Source organism: Palaemon carinicauda, chromosome 28 (assembly GCF_036898095.1).
Source record: "Palaemon carinicauda isolate YSFRI2023 chromosome 28, ASM3689809v2, whole genome shotgun sequence".
NCBI classification, from domain to species: Eukaryota; Metazoa; Arthropoda; class Malacostraca; order Decapoda; family Palaemonidae; genus Palaemon; species Palaemon carinicauda.
The window spans coordinates 96,548,484-96,564,310 of record NC_090752.1 but is presented as its reverse complement, the minus strand read 5'-3'; positions in this window follow the sequence as shown (position 1 = coordinate 96,564,310).

Sequence of the window (15,827 nt, the reverse complement as noted above, 5' to 3'; positions counted from 1 at the left end):
TGATAAGGGGAGGCAATGTAGGTGAGAGGGTGTGGGAAGGGTTGAATCTGTGTGTACATGTGCAGGGAGATCTATCTAAATATATAGTCGTCAATTTTGACTGGTTGCATACACTATCTATTTGTATGCGTATCTGTACATTTATTCCAATTTCTAAAGGCACTATATATTAATATTGGAAAATTTACAGAGTTGAGGTTCTTGCCTAAAAAGGATGAAAACCATACCATTTCAGTTTCCTTTAGTGGTTGATACAAATAAAAAATAATTAAATAAATTCTTCAAATGTCTCTTTTTATTATTGAAAACATAGAATAAATGAACGATATTGAATGGCAAAATTTGACATAGAATTTTCATATGGGTTATTTTCACCTATCAATAACCCCTGACAGTGGAATAGACTCTATACTCAAGTAATGAACAATGTTGAATCCAAAATTAAACATTACTGGCAACGAACAATGTGAAATGGATGAGGCAAAATCACAGATTCCGAGTATTTTATTTCTCCGGAGAAAATTCAGTAGTTTTTTAATCCTTTGTTTTGACAAGAGATCAGGTTACTTAGTGCTTCCATTGGTTAATTTACTAATTAGTTTAGTTAGATGTTAATTTCATCTGCATATAAAGCTAGAGAGAGAGAGAGAGAGAGAGAGAGAGAGAGAGAGAGAGAGAGAGAGAGAGAGAGAGAGAGAGAGAGAGTTGTATCTGATTAAATGCTGCAGGTTAATTATACTTAACCAATGAACTTCTCGCAGTGATAATACAATAAAGATGAATGTTTATCTTTTGGTGATTTAGCATGAATTGAAACGCTTACTATATATATATATATATATATATATATATATATATATATATATATATATATATATATATATATATATATATATATACACAACAACAACAAATACAGCCATTTCTAATCCACTGCAGGACAAAGGCCTCAGAAATTTCCTTATTCATATCTGGGGTTTGGCCAGTTCTCATCACCACGCTGGCCCACAGCAAACCAACTTAGTATAAGTGACCCTGACTAGTACAGGTTTGCTGATCATGGCGATACACAATTTCTTTTTCTTAATGTTATTAGAATAGCCTATACTTAGTTTGCTCTCGTATCCATGTTCATTTTTTTGTCTCTTATTTTTGTTCTCAATATCAATCTTTCCTTAGCTCTCTTAGATGTAACTAGCTTATGTTCTAACGCCTTAGTTAGGCTCCCAGTTGCTGATGCATAAGTCAAAACTGGTAGGCCCCTCTCATTAGATAGTTTTCTTTTTAGAGAAAGTGGAATTTTACTTTTCATAATCTCATTTTGTTTTCCAAAAACTCTTCATCCTATGCTTATCCTCTTAATTTCAGTCTCGTGTCTTTGAAAACCATTACTGTCTGTCCTTATGACGTATATTCATTAACAATTTCTAAAGGTTCGTTCATAATTCATTTGTTGGCTCTTTGCATTATATTTGAGCATGAATATGGCGACCAAACCACCCACCTTTTGCCATTAGGAGCGAGTAGGTGAGTGATACAACACTTAGATCTCTTTGGTAGGTCGTAGATTGCTCCCGGCCTACCATCTACCAGTCCATAGCTGTGTAAGGATGCCAGAGTCCTGGAGAGATGTTGAAGGGAAAACTGTTTTACTCACATTTCCAACACAAATTCCATTTGTACCTGGTAGTTCGTCAACTCCATGAATTTAACAACCTCATCACGATAGACTTCTGAAGTGAATTTCTCCAAACGGAAATGAAAACTCCAAATTTATCAATCAATCCAAAGGGAAATCGCGTGTTGTTAGTCGATAGATGTGCCAATTAGGTGTGGTCAGTACTTAGGTGGATAACAACCAAGATAATTCCATCAATAATACTTGAAAATTACAAATGTAACTCCCTTTCGATACCATCCTTTCTGAAGGAAAAAGAACGTACGGTATTGTATATACATACATTATCTATCTATCTATCTATCTATCTATATATATATATATTATATATATATATATATATATATGTATATATATATATATATATATATGTATATATATATATATATAATGTGTGTTTTTTATAGAGAGAGAGAGAGAGAGAGAGAGAGAGAGAGAGAGAGAGAGAGAGAGAGAGAGAGAGAGAGATGGAAACAATTAGCTAGACAATTAAGGAGATATATAATGAACGTCTCTACTGAGGTTTTCCGTCTATGTCCTGAAGATTCCCCTCCCCCTCGGTGGGTCCTAATCATATTCTCTAAAAGCTGACGGTAATTACGTCCAAGACCATTAAGAGCCAATGCAATTGCAGTAAACAAGACTTGATTGACTTTTGGTTAATTGCATTCCTCATTCCAACACTGGAAGGTAATGTTACATTCTCTATGTAATTAAGCAACGAAAGAGTTAGCTGGTAAAGGCGACAAAGATTGACAAAGGGGACAAATACTAGCATCTGCCATCTTATTGTGGTTTCTATAAAAACGGTTGTAGAGGAGATCAATTGCATAGCCTCCAACGCCCGAGTGAGGAAGTTTAAGAAAACTCATACACCTTTTAGTTTATAAGGTGTTGGGGCTGGTGTTTTCTTGCTAGATAGAGGGCTGGGGTTTTCTTGCTAGATAAAGGGGTGGGTTTTTTTTTGCTAGATAAAGGGGTGGGGTTTTATTGCCGGCAAATAAAGGGGAGAGGATTTTATTGTCCAAATAAACGGTTTGGGGTTTCTTTTAATGAAGTAAAGGAGTGGGAATTTTCTTGTCGTCAAATGAAAGTGAAGAGACACTCTTGTCACACAAATTGTGGGAAGTCTTTGTCAGGACAAAGATTTTTTTTCATCAGAAAAAGGGATAGGGTTTTCATGCCAGATTTTTTTTTTTTTTTTTTTTTTTTTGTCGTTGACAGATAAGGAGGTGGGTTTTCTTGTTGTTAGATGAAGGGATGTGGTTTTCTTGTCAACAGATAAAGGAGTGAGGTTTTCATGTCAGACAAGGTTAAGAGTTCTTTTTCAGATAGAGGGTGGGGTTTCCTTGTCAGACAAAGTCGTGGTGGTTTCTTGTCGTCAGATAAAGGGGTGGGGTTTACTGGTCGACGTATAAAGGGGTGGTGTTTTCTTGTCAGACAAAGTGATGGTGGTTTCTTGTCGTCCGATAAAGGGGTGGGATTTTCGTGGCAGACAAGTAGTGGGGTTTTCTTGTCTGATAAAGGGGTGGTGGTTTTCAGTGTACTTCAATACTAAAGTTTCTTTTTAGCCGAGTCACTTGGACTCCTTTTTTCAGCCTTCAACTTTCCGGTGTTACCGCTTCTTTCTCGCATCCGCAACCCCAGCACCTGCCAGTTTGGCTGAAATAACTATCGCTTAAGAGACAACTCATCAATAAATCGAAAAAGTCTGGACTCGTATACAAGTTATAACTCATTAAATGGCCTCTCTAAGGATTCGATTACATCTTGTAAGTGTGATAGATGTTATGAAGCAAGATTCTAGTGGTAAGATTCTTAGGTAAAAGATTAAATATCAAATATTTAATTTAGCATGCTTAGGAAAATGTAATTATTACAGCAGTTTGAAATAGTTTTTTTTTTAATGTTACGCTTGTTTCTCTTTCAACGTCTTTATAGGTATAATATTAGTTATACTTAAGACGTGTTTATAACTGCACAACTCATAGGCAATAGGTTAGCCAGGGCACCAGCCACCCGTTAAGATACTACTGCTTGAAAGTTATTGCGTCCTTTGACTGGCCAGGCAGTACTACATTTGATCCTTCTCTCTGGTTATTATTATTATTATTATTATTATTATTATTACTTGCTAAGCTACAACCCCAGTTGCAAAAGCATCTAGCAGGATACTATAAGCCATGGGGCTCCAACACTGAAAATAACCCAGTGAGGGAAGGAAACATGGAAGAATAAAATATTTTAAGAACAGTAACAACAAATTCTCCAATACAAATTATGAAAAAAAATTAAGAAATCAAGAGGAAGAGAAATAAGATAGAATAGTATGATGGAGTGTACCCTCAAGCAAGAGAACTTTCCTTTTGCCAACACATATACGAAATAGTCAAGCCTATTCCTTACATTTTCTCCTCTGTCCTCATACATTTGATAACACTGAGATTACCAAACAATTCTTCCTCGTTCAAGGGGTTAAATACTGCAATATAATTAATTGTTCAGTGGGCACTTCTTCTTGGTAAGGCTAGAAGAGACTCTTTAGGTATGGTAAGCAGCTCTTCTAGGAGAAGGACACTCCAAAATTAAACCATTGTTCTCTGGTCTTGGGTAGTGTGACGTATCATAGTCTCTGTAGCATGGTCTTTCACTGTCTTGGGGTAGAGGTCTCTTTCTTGACGGGACACTCGAGCTCATTATTCTATCTTATTCCTCTTCCTCTTGTATTTTTAAAGTTTCCATAGTTTATATGTTTAAGGTTTGTTTTGTTTTGATATTGTTGCTGTTCTTAAAATATTTTATTTTTATTATTACTAATAATTCCCTAATTTCCTTTCCTCATTGGGCTATTTTCCCTGTTGGGACCCTTGGGCTTATAGTATTCTGCTTTTCCAACTAGGGTTATAGCTTAGCAAGTAACAATGATAATGATAATTGTAATGGTATGCCTGTTAGTACGACGCCGTTCTTCGCCATAGCCCCAGTTCGGACAGAAAAATGCGATAGAACTAGAATCGATATATTGCAGTAATCGGATGAGGCTCCGAAAAGCTAATGATTAGATTAACAGAATTCCGGAGAAGAACTGCCATATAAAGAAAAAAAAAAACGGGTCTTGTAGAAAGATATGGTGTCATGAACATGATTCATAATAGGCCAACAAATACACAATCAGGATTTTATCGGAGTTATGCAGGGTTCCCTATTTTCTTTCCTATGGCAGTTGAGGACAAAGGAATAACAATAACAATGTCTTTACATGATTGCGTGCGAAGGCAAGACGTATTAAAAGTAGTGAGACGGGAATAGTGACATTATTGATGTTGCGCAACAATAGATATGGAAGTACTGGTCGCATTGTCATTCAGAGAAAGACAATCCAAGTAATGGAAGGCTTACCTTATTTCCTTTATGTACTGGCATGTTTTCTTTCTCTTCTTTTCCAAGACTGAAATCGTATGATAGAGGAAGCTTCAGTTCATGTATGGAAGATTATTAAAAAATCAAAATGTCTCTGGGTGGCCGATTTAAGGTATATTTAAATATGAATTTTTTTTTGTGTTTCGTGTATTGCTGTACGAGAAGTATTCGATGTTTTGTTAAAGGTTCTGGGATTTGATTAAAGCATGTAACGACGACATCAGTAACGTGAATAGTGAGTACCTAATGAAAAATAAAAAAGCTGCACATTTGTTATTTCATGTACTACAGTTGTAGGATTATTTTATCTTGTGTATTGTATTACGTTATAAGAACACCGAAATAAATGTAATTTCTCCATTAATACTGATAAAGATTAGAGTTATTTTCTGATAGCGAATTGTTTAAGAAAAAGTTAAGGTAATTTAGCTATTCAGTGATTTTTTTAAGTGTTCAATAAGACAGAAAATCACGCAGAAAATCTTCAAATGAAACTTAAATTAAGTTTGGATATAGATTAGGTATTAATGATATTATGCAAATGAATGGAAGCTCGCCTTATCTCTATAGGATACATATCTTGAATGTTATTGACAGACTTTGGCTATTAAATGTCTTTTTTTTTTTTCTTTTGCAAGCTGTTATTGTTTAGAAGTTGTCGAATTCGGTTTAGTTCGGCGTGTATAAGTATGTCCTTCCAGGATGCTCTGTGTCTGAAAGCTCTTTTGACATATGCACATTCTACGGACTGTATGTATGCTTCGGGGAATTCACAACTCTCGTTTAATCAAGATCTACGTATATTCTTATGTTGGTTGATTTTCTGTTTATCATTGGGTGGAACTAGTCATCCTGTAGTTTAGCTAGGCTAGGACATCGAGGAAAGGCATGGTGTTCTGTTGACTGTTCCTGTGAAAAGTTGATCAAGGAAGTTCTCCTGAAATTGTCTGCTAATCATTCTTCTGTTACTAGTGTACGTGACCCGTCAAAAATGACCGCTAAATATATAGATAAGATATGCACACGTACCCATCTCTCGCCTGGGTATGACTACATATCATCCCCCTACCCGAGGGATGGGGAGAGCTGAGCGTGACCAGAAATTGTATATATATATATATATATATATATATATATATATATATATATATATATATATATATATATACACTATACAGGTATGTACTCGTATAGCCAAACACTTGGTCTTTATTATATAGGGAAGGTCATTGTTTCAGTTGTGATGAATATATCATCGATATAGGGTCCATAGATTTTTGTCTTTTTGTTTTTTCTGGAGGTCTTCAATTATTACAACATAAATATTTGCAAATAGGGATCCAAGAGGAGATCCTATTTTCCGAAATAATTATCCATAGAGAGAGTGAGGAATGGAGCTTCCACAGTACTGGACTTCAACATCCGTTTTAGGATATCCTCAAATGGAGCTCTTCAGTTTGTGATTTTTATATCTTTATTTTAATTTATGATTTATTATCTGGGGTACTTGGCCGCGGTTTGAGGAATGGGAGGGTTGCTGAATAAGGGAAGAAAAGTGAACATAAAATACTTTTAAAAATTTCGTTTATCAATGTTCCAAACAGAGAAAACTTCTTAATTAACCGAATATACTCCATAGAAAGCTTAGTTTAATATTTACTTTAAAATTCAATGTCCTTTTTCATGCTTCCATGCAAACATCCTGCATTCCAGGAGAGAAAGCAAGAAAGCAATTTATAGAATCAGAGGTAATAACATTCATGGGTAATATTTCATTTCGGGTTACGAAAAGTGAGGATTATGGGCTAATTTCTCTCTTCCCCTTTGCCATTCTAGGAAATTCAATGCTTGTTTGCATTAAAGGCACGGGTCAAAATTAGTTTCCTCGAATCTGAGAACCTGATGTCGAAAATATTATCTGTGGTAAAAACGTTAGAAGTTATTGCCTTTAACGAAAATGTGCATGTGTGTATATATATATATATATATATATATATATATATATATATATATATATATATATATGTATGTACGTATGTGTGTGTTTATTATGTATTAGAAAATTAAAGTTCTCTATTATTATTATTATTATTATTATTATTATTATTATTAATTGCTAAGCTACAACCCTATTTGGAAAAGCAGGATGCTATAAAACCAAAGGACTCTAACAGGGAAAATAGCCTAGTGAGGAAAGGAAACAATGAAGAATTAGATAATTTAAGCACAGTAACATTAAAATGAGTATCTCCTATATAAACTATAAAAACTTTAACAAAGCAAGAGGAAGAGAAATAATATAGAATAGTGTGCCCGAGTGTACCCTCAAGCAAGAGAACTCTAACCCAAGACAGTGGAAGACAATGGTACAGAGGTCATGTCACTAGAGAACAATGATTTGATTTTGGAGTGTCCTTCTCCTAGAAGAGCTGCTTACCATAGCTAAAGAGTCTCTTATACCCTTGCCAAGAGGAAAGTGGCCACTGAACAATTACAGTGCAGTAATCCCTTGGGTGAAGAAGAATTGTTCGATAATCTCAATATTGTTAGGTGTATAAGGAGAGAGGAGAATATGTAAAGAATAGGCCAGACTATTCGGTGTGTGTGTAGGCAAAGGGAAAATGAACCATAATAGTACAGCGGCATAGCAGACCAATTGTTCAAATTGGTCTAAAAGCACCAAAATTGGCACACATGTAGATTAATATAGTCTAAACATTTTTGGATATGGAGGCATTCAAGATTAGCCCTTAGGAAGATATGGCGGCCATTGTTCAAAATGGCCGCCATTTAACATTAGCGTCATTACATAGACTTCATTATGTGTCGTTAGTTTGGTGCTAGATGGGCCAAAATTCCCTTTTTTTACATCAGAATTAACATCAATAAATGTTTAACAGATATTTAGATGAATCTTCTCAAAAATGGCCCCCAAACTGGCCGCCATTTTGTGGAAAAAGTGGACATTTGATGAAGATTTCAATACTCAATGACATAATACCTCTAATAACCAGTACCTGATTTCAGGAACACACTTTAATTGCTCAAGTTGCTTTTTTATTTCAAATTGCTGGCAAAATTGCTAGTCAAAATAATACACAGAGTACGGGAAGTTTACAGTATGGTCAGATTGTAGTTATATAGTCGACCAAAAGCCCAGTCTCTAGGCACAGTACTTGTGTAATCCTGCAGTACATACATGTAATACAATAACGTAGATTTTGCCACACTATGTTAATTATGATTCCGAACTTTTCAAATCTGGTCACCAGAATTATGAATGTCTACAGATCATAATGTTGGTTAGCAAGTTTTCTGTCCCAATCTACTGGCATTCGCCTTCACAGAAACATAGACCAGTGCATTGCAGTGAAGCGTTCTTGCACTTGCAGCGGTTTTTGCAGCCTTTCTTGCATCCGCAAGACACCAGCTCATAGCAGGCCTTGGATGCCTCAGGGAGTGTGGTCCAGAGTGGTGTGTAGAGAGAAGGATTCAATGTAGTACTGTCTGGCCAGTCAAAGGACCCCCTAACTCTCTAGCGGTAGTATCTCAACATATTTATATATATAGCCTGACACTTTTTCTTTATTATATAAGGGAGATTAGTAACAAAAAACGTATATTATGGTTAAGTTATGTGTTAAGAATTGAGGGATGATTAAATATTCAAAGGAGGGGGAAAGTATTGTAATTCTAACAGGCAGTTAATTCTAATAGCCAGGCCTTCTCCATCATGAGGCTCAATACTACACAGTACTCTAGAAGTTTTATTCCAGCTGTTACCAAGTTGTGGAATGATCTTCCTAATCGGGTAGTTGAATCAGTAGAACTTCAAAAGTTCAAAATTGGAGCCAATGTTTTTTTTTTGTTGACCAGGCGGACATGAGTCTTTTTATAGTTTATATATGACATATTTGTTTTTGACGTTGTTAATAGTTTATATATATTATGACATATCTGTTTTGACGTTGTTACTTTTTTTTTTAGAATGATTTATTGTTAATTTGTTCTCTTCATTTATTTTTTTACATATTTCCTTTCCTCACTGGGCTATTTTTCCCTATTGGAGCCCCTGGGCTTATAGCATCTTGCTTTTCCAACTAGGGTTGTAGCTTGGATAATAATAATAATAATAAGAGGTTTGGAGTAAAGGGTCAGAGGGAAAATTTAAAGAAAGAGACTGAACAGAGAGAGAAGGAAAATTCTAAGGTGGGATATATACTGTAAGTTGTAGAAGATCGAGGATTTATTTTCGTGCCTACTGAAATCTTGTATGTAGACTATATATTCAAATCACGAATTCTCACTGGCTTGGAAGAAGAAGAAGAACCGGCGGACCGGTGTGTTGCTGTTCGAAGACTTCCTAGTAAAACGCCCTTTTTAATAGGATAATTCAGTAATAACATAATGTTACTTAGTAGTGAAGGTGCATGAAGATGTAGCGAATTGTCTGTACTAACAGTGACACTTCATAAGAAAACTGTTTTCAATTTATTGACGAAATTCGAAAATAAGTGTTCAAACGAGGACCTACCAGTGGAAGTATGGCCTGGGGCTATTGTTGCCCCAGGCAGAAATTGGTGCTCGCCTTGCGCTGAATATCCTCTCGACACTACTGTGTTATGGTTTAACAGTAAGTTTCATTAATTTTCGTGTTTGAGACAGAGACTCACATAAACAATACTCGTAATGGCAGCTCCATTTTCTTGGAGTGATGGTAGGGGGGTTAGTGGAAGGTTTGTTGCTGAAACTCCCATCAAGCGAAAGAATACTATAGCAATAGTTAGCCTTGATGGTTTCATTGACTTTTTATGTATGGAGAAGATACTCAGTGATGTCATGAAATTAGACGATGATGAACTATATGGAATTCAAGCTATTTCTCGACAGAAATATAACGTTAAGTTCAAGCGTGAATCTACCTTTACAAGAATTTTTTCGGGATATGAAAATGAGGAGTTAACCATCGACGAAGGTAAATTGAGGGTAAAAGTGTGTAACGTATCAGGTTCGAAGATTTATGTAAGTGTAAGAAATGTTCCATTTGAAATGAGTGATGAAGAGGTGGCTTTAATATTAAGTAAATATGGCGAGGTATTTGGTGTGAGGCAAAGTAAATGCTCGGGAAATAGGTATAAACATGTTTTAAATGGTCTTAGGACTGTAATGATGATTAAGAAAAAAGACATTCCTTCAAGTTTGTACTATAAGGGTCAATATTTATCTTTGTGGCACAATGGACAAACACAAACGTGTCGAAGGTGTGGAATGAGTAGCCATTTTGCAGCGGAATGTTCCACTCCATACTTAGAGAGAACTAATATTTTCAGTAACAATGATTTTCCTGAGTTACCTAGGCGAGGAGGGGGAGGAATGGGGAAGGGGGTTCAAGAAATGAGTCGACACAATCTTAATAATGAGAGTATAAATGCTGTTCCATTAGAAGAGAGCTTTATTAAGAAAAACGAAGGTGTTAGTAAACTTATTGTGCAAGAAGCTGAGTCATCAATCACTAGACTGCAAGTGGAAGCTGAAATACATCAAAGTTCTACCCAAGATGAGGAAATCGTCATACCGTATGAAGGACTGGAAAACACTAGTGGAAATAGAGAGATCCGTACTGACGTTTTTCTGAAAAACGGTACAAAGTCAGATAAGGTAAATGAAATACATTCAGGGGAAAAGCAGGACGGTGTAATTCGGGTAAGCCAGGCAATAGAAGATTGCCAAGATACAACTGAAAATAGGACGGCAAGAATAGGACACGAAATCAGCGAGGTCGAAGATGATAGTGTAATTAAAGTTATAGAAAACGAATTAGGACAGGATGATGAATACCAAGAAATAATGGAAGCGAATGCAGAACAAAATACTCAAGATGATGATGACAATGACCACATGAAATTATCTATAGATAGTGAGGATGTTACGGAGAAGACATCCTGGAAAGAAATAATTGGTGTGCATGAGTTGTTAATGGTCGACCGTATAACAAGCGAAGGAGGAGCGGTAAGTGGGTGTTTTGATGAAAAGCCACCTACTGCTATCTGCTCAGATCTGAACCATGAATCACCGTGTGAAGGTAATCAAGAAGGATTCAGTGGAGAGATTCAGAAGGAAAGGGGCAAAGATTATGGGAAAAAGAGTGGAAGAAAAGGGCAAAGTTCAACAGTCGTTGGGCATAAGGGCTCAACGCTGAAGAGAAGAATAGACTCTTTAAGCAGCGAAGTAGAGACGTCAGGTAACAAACTGTTGCAAGTTAAGAAAAAGTGAGACCTACTGACTAATCACAATGTATATTAATCTAATAACTATAAATGTAAATGGTCTGAATGACACTAGGAAACAATATATTGTAAAATCCTATTTAATTCAACATAGAGTTGATATTGCTCTCATTCAGGAGCACAATGTGAAAATGCAGAAAGATTTGTATGTTCTCTGCGATTATTTTGATGTATTCTTTAATGGTTCTTTATGTTTTAAAGGTGGTACATTGATTTTTGTTCGGAAAAACTCTGGAATAAAGGTAGACAGGTGTGAATTGCACTGGAATGATAGAATTAAAAGTTTAAGTTTATCTAGTTCAAATATTAAATTTCAAGTAATCAATATATATGGTCAATCTGGTAGTAATGTTAAACGGGAACGAGATGACCTAATAGGTACCGAACTTCTCTATTACATGAAGGGAAATCTCGACAACATTATAATTGGCGGTGACTGGAATTGTGTGGTTATTGACCGTGATTGTACTAATCCAAATCCCCACAATAAATCAATAGCTTTGAAAAACTTGGTTAGAAACATTGGCCTAAAAGATGCATGGTTCTTATTAAATAATTCTGTTGAATTTACTTTTATTAGGGGTAATTATGGTGCCAGACTTGATAGATTCTACGTCGCTAGATTATATGAGAGAATACAAAATGTAGAGTGTGTCCATGTTTCCTTTTCTGATCACGCAGCCATAAAAATGCGATTAAACATAAATCCCAGTATTAAGGTTGGAGTACCATTTTGGAAGATGAATTCATCACTATTGAAAGATGAAAAAATAAAGTCTCAGTTTAAGGATTTTTGGGTCGGTCTTGTTAGGAATATTAATAAATTTCCGAACATTAGTTTATGGTGGGAGGAATACGCCAAAGTAAATATAGCAAAGTTTTTCCAAAGGTGTGGTAAGATGAAAAAATATGAACGATTTGGACTGATTAATTATTTTGAAAGTAGACTAAAACATGAATGTTCCAAAATGGATGGTTTTGATAAGGGTAAAATTGATTATCTAAAGAATCAAATTACAGAGTTGAAAATGGTGGAAGTAGAAGGCATCAGGTTAAGAGCAAAATTAGAAGAATGTAATGAAGGCGAGAAACTCTCAGCATATTTGATAAAGAAACAGAAAGAAAGAGCAATTAAGAATAAAATGGAAAATCTGTTAACGGATAATGGAGAATATTTAGATTCTACTGAAGCCATTCTACATTATGCAACAACAGAATATAGGAAATTATATCAAAAGATTGATTTAGATACCACAGAACAAGACGATTTGTTATCAAGTATAGATAAGGTGATAGATGAAAAGGATAATGATTTACTCGAAAGGGAAGTTACTTTGGAGGAGCTCTGGATAGCTACAAAATCAATGAATTTGAATCGGACTCCGGGTGTAGATGGGATACCCGCTGAGTTTTACTTATATTGTTGGGATATTATTAAGAAAGAATTTCATGAGGTTGTTAGAAATGAATTCGAGAATTTATCATTAACTAAATCCCAATCAACCGGAATAATTTCTTTAGTACACAAAAGAGAAGAGAGAGAAAGATTGAGGAACTGGAGACCTATAAGCCTTCTTTGTGTTGATTATAAAATTATTTCTAAGATTTTGAGTAACAGAATTAAAAATCTACTTGATAGAATAATTTCTCAAGGGCAATTCTGCGCCGTGCCAGATAGATCAATCGTTAATTGTAACTTGCTTGTTAGGGACATCATATATTTTGCAAATGAGAAAAATCTGGATTGTGCAATTATGTCTCTTGACTGGAATAAAGCATTCGACCGAGTGGATATAGAATTTCTACTCAAGGTGATGACAGCTTTGGTTTCGGAGATAATTTTGTTGCGCTGGTAAAGATGCTTTATACTGGTATATGTAGCAGAATGTGTATAAATCATATAATGGGTTATCCTATCAATGTTGAACGATCTGTTAGACAAGGATGTCCTCTATCAATGATCCTCTATGTTATTCACCAAGAACCTTTGTACAGACTAATTAGGAAAAGTAAAATAAAGTCAATTAAACTTCCTAGACAAGTTTCAGTTGGTGTTGTCGGATATGCTGATGACACAAACATCATAGTTAGAACAGAGAATTGTATTGTTGAAGCCGAGTCAGTAATTGTGAAATACGAAAAGGCTACAGGAGCGGTGCTAAATAGAAACAAGAAGTCCAAAATTATTGGCGTTGGTAACTTCCGAGGGAAAACCACATGGCCACTTGATTACCTGGAAGTTGTGGTTGATTCTATAAAGATTTTAGGAATTGTTTATTCGAATGATTATGTATTAGGTTTGAATAGTACCTGGGATAATATAGCTAATAATGTTGAGGCATCATTAAACATGTTGAACAGTAGAATTTTAACCTTACATCAAAAAGCTATATACATTAATGCTTGTGTGTTATCAAAACTATGGTATGTATCGCATGTGTATCCTATTCCCATACAAGTGTGCAAAAGAATAAACAAAGTGGTATTTGAGTATATCTGGAATGGTCGTTATCAGCCAATAAACAATCTACGCTAAAGCTTCACAGAAGCGAAGGAGGTCTGGGTATCCAAGACTTACATGACAAAGCTTTGAGTATATTCATAAGTAGTTTCTTAAAACTGTATTTGTCGGGATCAGAACCCAATGTTTTAATGTATTACTATTGTAAACTTAGATTAGATGGAATTATAAACTGTGACTTTGAATGTAATGAATATGGATTTACTGGTAATGTATATTATAATGTGTGTATAGATAATGTAAGGAAAATTATTCGATGCAAAAATTTTCCAATAATGAATAGTAAAACAATTTATAAAGGTATTAGAAAAGGTGAAATTCCAAAAGTTGTAGAGAGTTTCCCTCCGTTTAACTGGGAAAGCATTTGGAAAAATATTAACAGTAAATTCCTTGATGTCCAGGATAGGACTGTTATTTACAAGTATATTCACCAGGCATTGCCAACAAGGAAAAAATTACATGTTATGAATTTGGCAGATTCTTCATATTGTCTAAACTGTGGGAAAGAGGACGTCCCTATTCATATGTTTTATGATTGTGATAAAACGAAGAAAGTGCTAATCTGGGTAAGGGAATTAATGAGTTATCTGTGTGATACAAAATTTAGTAGAAATATTGAGCTTATTTTCTTTGTCTTTCCCAAATTAAGTAGAATAAAAAATAACATTTGTAACATTATGTTCAGTACTTACATAGTAACATTGTGGATGCTTAGAGACCATATTTGTGACATGGAAGATGTAAATATCAGAGACAAAATTATGTCAAAGATTTTCATACGAAGATATATTTTGGAGCAGCGAAGGATGATTAATGGAGAACGATATAACAAACTTTTGGAATTAAACAGAAGTAAGATGTATCAAATATGGAATTCATTGTGAGTTAAGATGTTTGCAACCTTAATAATATTTATGTAGCATAATATAAACACTATTGTAACTGTTTCTGTACAATCTGTCTTGCTAATAAAAAAAAAAAAAAAAATTCTCACTGGCTGGAATGGACAGCCGGACGAACGGACCGTCCTGAAAGCATTCTCTCTCTCTCTCTCTCTCTCTCTCTCTCTCTCTCTCTCTCTCTCTCAGAAACCGAAGGGTCGTAGCGCTGACAATCTTTTCATCCTCGTATTGAAGAAACTGTAGGGGAGAAACTGTAGGGGATGAGTTTTCGTAAATTCATTGTAGTGTTAACAATCTTTTCTTCCTCGGGTTGTTGCGCACTTGCATTGTAACGAAGGTAATTTTGACTCTCTCTCTCTCTCTCTCTCTCTCTCTCTCTCTCTCTCTCTCTCAGAAACCGAAGGGTCGTAGCGCTGACAATCTTTTCATCCTCGTATTGAAGAAACTGTAGGGGAGAAACTGTAGGGGATGAGTTTTCGTAAATTCATTGTAGTGTTAACAATCTTTTCTTCCTCGGGTTGTTGCGCACTTGCATTGTAACGAAGGTAATTTTGACTCTCTCTCTCTCTCTCTCTCTCTCTCTCTCTCTCTCTCTCTCTCTCAGAAACCGAAGGGTCGTAGCGCTGACAATCTTTTCATCCTCGTATTGAAGAAACTGTAGGGGATGAGATTTCGTAAATTCATTGTAGTGTTAACAATCTTTTCTTCCTCGGGTTGTTGCGCACTTGCATTGTAACGAAGGTAATTTTGACTCTCTCTCTCTCTCTCTCTCTCTCTCTCTCTCTCTCTCTCTCTCTCTCTCTCTCTCTCTCTCTCTCTCTCAGAAACCGAAGGGTCGTAGCGCTGACAATCTTTTCATCCTCGTATTGAAGAAACTGTAGGGGATGAGATTTCGTAAATTCATTGTAGTGTTAACAATCTTTTCTTCCTCGGGTTGTTGCGCACTTGCATTGTAACGAAGGTAATTTTGACTCTCTCTCTCTCTCTCTCTCTCTCTCTCTCTCTCTCTCTCTCTCTCT